This window comes from Mastomys coucha, unplaced genomic scaffold (genome assembly GCF_008632895.1).
Source record: "Mastomys coucha isolate ucsf_1 unplaced genomic scaffold, UCSF_Mcou_1 pScaffold23, whole genome shotgun sequence".
Taxonomy (NCBI): Eukaryota; Metazoa; Chordata; class Mammalia; order Rodentia; family Muridae; genus Mastomys; species Mastomys coucha.
In genome coordinates this window covers 107,436,576-107,444,904 of record NW_022196906.1, presented here as the reverse complement: position 1 = coordinate 107,444,904, position 8,329 = coordinate 107,436,576, and the positions used below count along the sequence as shown (strand labels likewise).

The following is an 8,329-nucleotide window of genomic DNA, read 5'->3' as shown; positions in this document are numbered from 1 at the left end:
ACAGGGACTTTTACATCTGTAGCAGACTGTAAAACTGCACAATATCTCCTCTGTCCTTGAAGTGTCTATGCCTTTAGTGATTCTCTATAATGGAACAAGGTCCCTTTCTCCACCTCTCTCCTGCCCTGGCCCCTGACCAGCTTTGCCAATAGAATCTGGGAGAAATGATGATTGCTACCTCCAAGTCTTAGCTTCATAAGACCTGGTTCACTTTCCTATGTCTCTTAAGACTTCATCTTCTGCTTTTATGATTGTCCCCAAGCCAGATTGATGGAGGATGGCGAGAGAATGTGGATTTGTACTAAGGTGTCACGTGACTGCCTCAGGTGAGTAAAGCCCTTTCAGCTGCTGCTGCTCCCACTGCTGCTGCTGCTGCTGAGCTGAGAGGCTGAGAGGGAGCCCAGCCAGGTCAGAGAGGAGTGGCTCAGATCTGCAGAATCCCTCAGTTAACTTTTAAATGTATAGGTAACCCTCTAAGCTTGTCTTAAACCAGTAAGTTTTAGGATAGTTTTTCAAATGATAATAAATAATAGATACAGAAAATATCCCAGCAAGTGGTTTCTGTGAGTAAAGGGTTAACGTCTGACTCTGAAGTTATTACGAGCACCTAGAACATAAACGCCACTTATCATGAAATGCTTATAAAACACTTGAGGATGATAAATGTACTCTGCTTGGCTTCCTGAGATATAGGGGCTTGCGTGCTACCTCGAACGCCACACATGGGCTTGGCACTGCACTGCCATCTTGTAGAATGTGGTAGAAAGTGTGTAGTAAGCAAAGCTAAGATCTTGATTCTCTAGGTCTTAGTAGACTTGTATTGCCAGGGAAGGCCATCAGCTCATGCCTCTTCTCTCTAGGAGGAGGACTCATTCATTCTTACCCATCGCCGTGTGATGAGCTGCCTCTCTGGAGACATCCCTTCCCACTCTAATTCTAGCTGAGTCATATAACTTGTTCTAACTAATCAGATGTGGGCAGAAGGGGTGAATACCACAGGCAACAAGAAGCCTGAAAGTTCCTGCTCGTAGTCCCAATTCTCACTCCTTTCTGTCACAAAGCTCAACATCCTGTAAAAAGGGGGGCAGATCCCTCAGCCTGAGTCCTGAAAGAAAACCGGCTATGTCAGGGGTCATAGATAGCTCACTACCAGGTGAGGAAGGAGGATCATGGTGGCAAGATTTGGTGACCGGCTGTCCTCCTACCTTTTGTCTTTCAACCTTTAGACTTCTTTTTAAGGAACAAAACACATCTATCTTGTTTGAAACACTGATTTGTGTTTTCGGTTTCTCATGACCAGATTGAATTGTAAAAAAATTCTTGAACAGTTTCATACACTAAGAGGATGAAGGTGGGCTCGTTTTCCCCTCCTCAGTACTCCCTCATGTCCACTCCTTCTCCCACAGAAACCCTCCCCAATAACCCTCCTCCTCCTCTCAAATCCTGTGTGTGTGTGTGTGTGTGAGAGAGAGAGAGAGTATGTATGTGTGAGTGTGTGTGAGTGTATGTATGTGTATGTAAATGGGTGTGTGTGTGTGTGAGAGAGAGAGAGTATGTATGTGTGAGTAAGTGTGTGTGAGTGTATGTATGTGTATGTAAATGGGTGTGTGTGTGTGTGAGAGAGAGAGAGAGAATGTATGTGTGAGTAAGTGTGTGTGAGTGTATGTATGTGTATGTAAATGTGTGTGTGTGTGTGAGAGAGAGAGTATGTATGTGTGAGTGTGTGTGAGTGTATGTATGTGTATGTAAATGGGTGTGTGTGTGAGTGAATGTGTGTGAGTGTGTGGGAGAGTGTATTGTGTGTGTGTGTGAGGGTGTGTGTGAGTGTGTGGGAGAGTGTATTGTGTGAGTGTGTGTGGATATCTTTAAGTTTCTTCAGTTGTGTCTACACCTCTGAAGAAAATTACTTCACCTCTCTCTGCAACCATTAACTTCCAACAGTCCCTCTGGGAGGGATGGGGCTTCCTGAGTTTCTCCTCCATCCATTATGAAATGGAGTAATTATTTCCTGCCATCAAGATGCTAAAGTCTACCAAGGAAGCCAAGGACGAACCTATTTTAGGTTGGGGGAGAGGATCAGGAAAGGGCTGTTTGAACAAATGATTCCCTAGTAGACATCCAGAAGAGGAGAAAGGAATAGTGAGAGAAAGCGTGGAGAAGGTCAGATAGCAGCAGAACAGAGAAAAGAACGCGCAAAGGCAGGAGAGCACGGACTGAAGCCAGATATCTACAAGGCAACGAGGCCAGAAAACAACACAGATAAGGCTGAATAACGAGGTAGCAGCCAGTTTGTGGAGTAACTTAGGGGCCAGGGCAAGGGATTTGATCTTTCTTTTAAGAGCATTGAGAAACTGTTGAACATAATCTAAAATAATCCAACCTCTGGTTTAAAGAGATAACTGGATCAGCTGTGTGGAAAACAAATCATAGTCCTTATGACTCAGGGAGCATGGGGTAGGAACTCCTTACGGAATGCATATGGATTCATATGTGATTTATATTTTATATCCAAGTCTCTACTCCACCTGGGATCTTGCTCATAGCAACAGCTCAGGCTTATCTTTGAGTAGCGATGGATAGCTGTTTGCTCTAGCACCGTTGGTTGAAAATGCCCTTTGCCTTTTGCTTTTCTACCACATGTTTGCCCTAAACTCATTTCTACAGTAGTCACTGTTGTATGTTTTAGGTGATTGTAATGCTCTGGTCTGTTTTTCTCTCTCTGTGCAAAGTCTGTGCTGTCTCATTTACTGTAAGTCATCTCCAAGATTCTCTACGCTATTCTTCTTCTTCTTTTTTTAAAACCTATTCATTTTATTTATATAAGTACACTGGAGCTGTCTTCAGACACACCAGAAGAGGGCATCAGACATCATTACAGATGGTTGTGAGCCACCATGTGGTTGCTGGGAATTGAACTCAGGACCTCTGGAAGAATAGTCAGTGCTCTTAACTGCTGAGCCATCTCTCCAGCCCCTAGGCTACTCTTTTTAATCTCTTGTCTTTTAATACATTTTAGAGTCAGTGTGTCAATTTTCACACACACACACACACACACACACACACACACACACACACACACACACACACATCCATCTAATGAGGTGTACTTTTTAAAAAGCAACACCCTCTCTTGAGGCTTTTATAATGAGTATCATACTGGAGGAAAGTGGGATTTGTCTTAGTTTCTTTTCCCACTGTGATGAAAAGCCTGACAAAATCAATTCAAGAGAGAAAGGGGTTTGTTTTGGCTCACAGGTCACAGCCATCACTGCAGGGAAGTCAAGGTGGCAGGAGTTTGAAACAGTTATAACATTACATCCACAATCAGGATCTGAGCAAAGAATTAATGCATGTGTGCCTAGCTCACTGTCTGCTCAGAATCTCTTGCTTAGGGAATAGTGCTGCTTACGGTGGTCTCTCCAATCTTAATTAACATAATCAAGATAATTCTCCACCAGACATACTCCCAGGCCAACATAATGTAGACACTCTCTCAGTGAGACTCTCTTTCCAAGTGATTCTGGATTGTGTCAAGTTGACAGTTATCAATGACCATCATGGGATCTATAAAGAACAGAAACTTTCAGTCTGTGAGCCCAGAATGCCTATCTGTTTATAGAGACTATCCTCGCTTTCTTTTCAGTTGTGTTTTGTACTTTCCTTTTAAAAGTCTCACATACATATTTTTTTTTTTTTTTTAGATTTACTCCTGGATATTTAATATTTGGGATGCTATTGCAAATGGTCTTCTAAAAAATTTGTTTTTAAGTTATTGCTGGCACTAATAAATGCAATTACTTCTGAGCATTTGTCTTTAGTCATCTTATTACATTTACTTGTTCAGTCTAAAGTCTGTAGATTATTTTGGGGTATTGTTGTGCATATGATCCTCTCATTTTCAGACAATGGAAATATTTTCTTTCTAATATGTTTTGCCTGGGTTCATTTGTCTTACTGAGCTGGTTAAAGCCCACAGAATGATGACAAGAAGAACCGTATTCAACCTTGTATCAGGCTCAGAGAGAAATGATGCCTTCTCAAACTTTTATTTGATATTGAGACATCAGTTCTCATGTTAATCAGGGCCTCCGTTAGTGATAGGAAGGTCTCCATGTGTTGATTTGTCGTGCTGAGCCTGCTGGTTCATACCTTTGACTGGTACCCAGGGGCCTTGTATCCAAGGTTGCTGTTTAGCCTGAGTTTGCTGGATAGCTGAAGATGACATTGAATTTTTGATTTTCTTGCTTTCACGTCCCAAGTGCTGGGATTACAGGCATATTCCATGTTCCACTATGCTCTGCCTGCTGTCGGATGGTGGTTGAACCCAGGGCTTTGTGCATGCTGAGCTGGCACTCTACAAACTGAGCTATATGTCAACTCACCTAATTTTAAAAAACACCGACGGATACATTTTTAAAGATGAAATGTAAGAAATTCTTAGATAATGTGAATTAGCTCCTTATTAACCATAGGTGGCAATATTTTTTCATTTGCCCTTTAATTTTATCCATGGCATTTAAAAACACTGCCTCATGGAAAAAGTAAAACATATATAAATTAGAATAGTGCAATAAATCTCATGCATCTACCATCCAATTATATCCATCATCTAGTTTTATTTACAGGTTGTTTTGATTTATCCAAGTGTTACATATCTATAGGACCAAATACTTTAATACTTCAACTTGGTAAGATGTCTTAATACACAATTTTTTTATTTTAGTGCTGCTTACACATATTAATATCTTTCTGTTGTGTGACATATAACATCTCATTTACGATGCCATTCTCTATTGTAACACAGAGCTGTGTAGGTTCCCTGGAAGATTTCCATCTTGAGACGGAAAGACATGTGCTTTCTCTGGGTGGGATGAGCGCACTCTGTGTCCGTTGGATCAATCAGCTGTAGTCCTTTTACATCTATGACATCGCTATTCTTAGGAACTTCTTGGCTGCTGTGCTTTATTGCCTTTTGATAGCACAAAAGTATCGGATGCTACAGTTTTGCATACAACTCTATAGTGTGCAGCTTCATTTTACTTATTAAAACTGAAACAGAATACTCAAAAGTCTATTAGAACAAATGTGTACTGACCTGGTGTTATTGAATTTTTTTTTTTTTTTTGGAGATAAAATCTCACTCATCCCTAATTGTACTTAAGATCCGCTCAACAAGAGGGAATTCATGCCTAGTATTGGAAACATAGCCAAATGCCCAGAGCTAGTGAGGTTACGATCTTGGAGGAGACCCTACCATTGCCACTTTACTAAACCATCCTAGTCCCTGACTACATTCCCAATAATTGTCCTTCTACCCACAGGTAAGTGTAGTCCTCACCCCTCAGCAAAGAAACCTCTCTTTGCAGTAGACAGAGGCCATTACAGAAAACAACAACCAATCAAAATGCAGTGTTGCTGAGCCCAGTCCCAATGGACAAATATATTTACTAAGCAATCCCCACAACTAAAGCTCAGGGGACCCTGCGGAAGAGGGGCAGAAAGATCCTAAGAACCAGAGGATCAGGGGACTCACTGTGAGATTGCATCTCCTAGGACCGCCAGAAGCTACACCCAGAGTGTCTCACCAAGGTGACTGCCTAAACGTGAGCTGAACAAGGATGACACCAATAGACGTGCTAATGTAAATGAGGAAAAAGACTGGGAGGCCTCAGCCTTCCACAGAGAACTACAGAGAACTAAGAAATGCTGAGAATGGGAGAAACAACATTTCCTAAGGAAGAGCACATCACTTGGTTATCTAGTACTAAATGTTCATTCCTGAAAACACACATAAATAACATTATACAGACGGGGGCGGGTTGTATTTACATATTTAAGAATAGATATGCATGTAATGACAAGTCATGAAAAGAGAAGGCATGAATCAAGGGTCACTAGAAAATGTGTCACTATATTACTGCAATCTTATAGAACAACTGCAGGCTGCAGATGTAGCTCAGTTTGAACAGTGCTTGCCTAGTATATAAAAGACTCAGGCTTCAACCCCCAGCACCACATACCCTGAATAAAAAAAGAGCATTAGCCAGAAATGCAGCCTGTGTCAAGGCTCTGCGGCTGCAGCACAGATAACAAATCAAGGGATTACTTTATGCCCTCCTCAAGGGGAGGTTTCTTTCTCTCACGGGCTCCTGAGACCTTAGGATAGGGGCTTCTTGTATTTCATTAATAGCTAAAAACAATGACACAACACACACACACACACACACACACACACACACACACACACACACACACACACCCCACAGACACACACATGAAAACCCAAACAAAAACTAGGTATGTGTGTAATTGGCTTGTTGTGACACACTTTTCCAGTGGCTCTCACACTTTAGAGTGTATAGAGCCATCTCAGTACTTTGTGACGACAACGGGGACCACCTTGAAGGTAGAGGACACTGTTCTTACTGGCTTTCCAGGGGCTACACATGAAGGGTTTTGTCTACTGGCATGAAACATACACATTACTCACACCTACAATAAATGGTGCTTCATCAGTAATACACCAAGCCATGAATTGCAAGAATATCTTTTTGGCAGGTTCAATGATTGCACTTTGATAGACAGATTCCTCTCTTTTTGCACGAGAGAGTCTTTGCACATCCTTGGACATTGTATCCTGAGAGTCCAGTGGCCCTGTATTGCTGTCTGTCATGGCATGGCCACTTTGGCTAGCCAATGGAAGAACTTGTTGCTAAAGTTCTTAACTCCTCACTTTCTAATTCTTTTCTTAATCACTGGTTGAGGAAAGCATCTGCACTTAATTGAGCATCTAGGATGTGCTGTGCACTGATAGTTCCTCTTTAACCCAATTACCATCCATCCCTTTGCCTTCCTAGCCTCAGCTTAAATCTTTGTTGTCCTTAGGGGAGGACTGACTCACTTAAGACCCCTTTTTTATGCTGGTGAATGCTTTACTATCGATTTTGCCTGGTTGCTTTCCACCAACTCTTAGAAGCCAAATACATTGGACATGAGAGATTTGCCTACAGTGACCTTTGGAAACTCCTACCCAGTACACACACCTTGAATTTTCCTCAGTCCTTGTTGTCTGTGCCATTGGCACATCGCAAGCCTTAGGGAGATGCCCTGGACTTCTTGTTGCCTGACCCTTCCTGTTCTACCCATGCCCCCTTGGTCCTAAGAAAGCATCGCTTCTAAACAGCAGTTCCTGATTGGCTAGCATTGTCTACATCAACAATTCTTGGTCTCTCAGGTAGTCTTCAATGAGCTCCTCTTGCAGGAGATGTCTTTGCAGATGTGTGCCCCCCCCTGGTGTTTCCATAGAGGTGGCCATGCAGATGTGCGCCCCTGGTGTTTCCATAGAGGTGGCCACCACTGTCTTTCCTATAGGGATGAAGCCACTTCACCTTAGAAACTGCAGTGGCTTAAAAAATACCTAGGGACTGGAAAGATGACTCAGCAGTTAAGGGTACCTAGTGTATGTGGTGGTTTGCGTAAAATGCCCCCCATAGGTCTATAGGGAGTGTCACTCCCAGGAGGTGCCAGCAGACCTCTCAGCCACCTCTCCAACCCCATGCTTGCTCCATGCTAGCTGCCATGATGGTAATGGACTAAACCTTTGAACTGTAAGCCAGCCCCAATGAAATGTCTGCCTTTGTAAGGGTTGCTGTGGCCCTGGTGTCTCTTCACATGGATGGAAACTCTAACTAAGGCAGAGTGCATAAACATGAACCAGAGTTTGCATCTCAGTGCCTGTGTAAAGAGTTAGGTACGTCCACGGTTGTGTTTGTAATCCCAGCACTGTAGGGGGCAGGAGGGCTGATGGACCTTGTTGGCCATCATTCTAGCTCCAGGTTCAGTGGGAGATCTTATCTCAAGGGGAAAAGGAGAGGAGAAGGATAGAGGAGGAGAGTGGATGCCTTCCTGTGGCCTCTCCACGTGAACATAGATACACACACATGCAGATACATGTGCATAGATACCACACATACATCACCAACAATAACAGCTACGACCACCCTGTACCAAACTTGTTCTTTATTATTAGCCAGCACTTCCAACAAAACACATGAGCAGTGTGTTAGTTACACTGTGGCTGGGTCCCAAGCATGTGTGTCTGCCCAGCCCTGCGTCTTATGCATGTGTGTCTGTTCACATATTCTTTTCACATGCCTAAATAAGAAATAAGGCCTAGACTAGCCAGGAGCTATTTCATTTTCGTTTCTTCTGACACTGGCCGCCTTCTGCCCGCACTCTTCTTTTCCTCAAGGTGCTGACAGTATGGTGGGAAAGCAGTGAGCTGGTGTGAGACCCTGTTTTGAGAGGCGAGAAATGAGCACGTGACCGG

The 8,329-nt window shown here is 43.0% G+C and overlaps 1 long non-coding RNA gene across 1 annotated transcript; it reads left to right on the top strand.

Moving 5' to 3' along the window:
- Window positions 1-231: 231 nt before the first annotated feature.
- On the top strand, window positions 232-3,921 carry LOC116073379. The gene is made up of 3 exons (XR_004111781.1): window positions 232-326; window positions 1,301-1,351; window positions 2,063-3,921. It is a non-coding gene; the product is annotated as an uncharacterized LOC116073379 (long non-coding RNA).
- The last annotated feature ends 4,408 nt before the right edge of the window (window positions 3,922-8,329 follow it).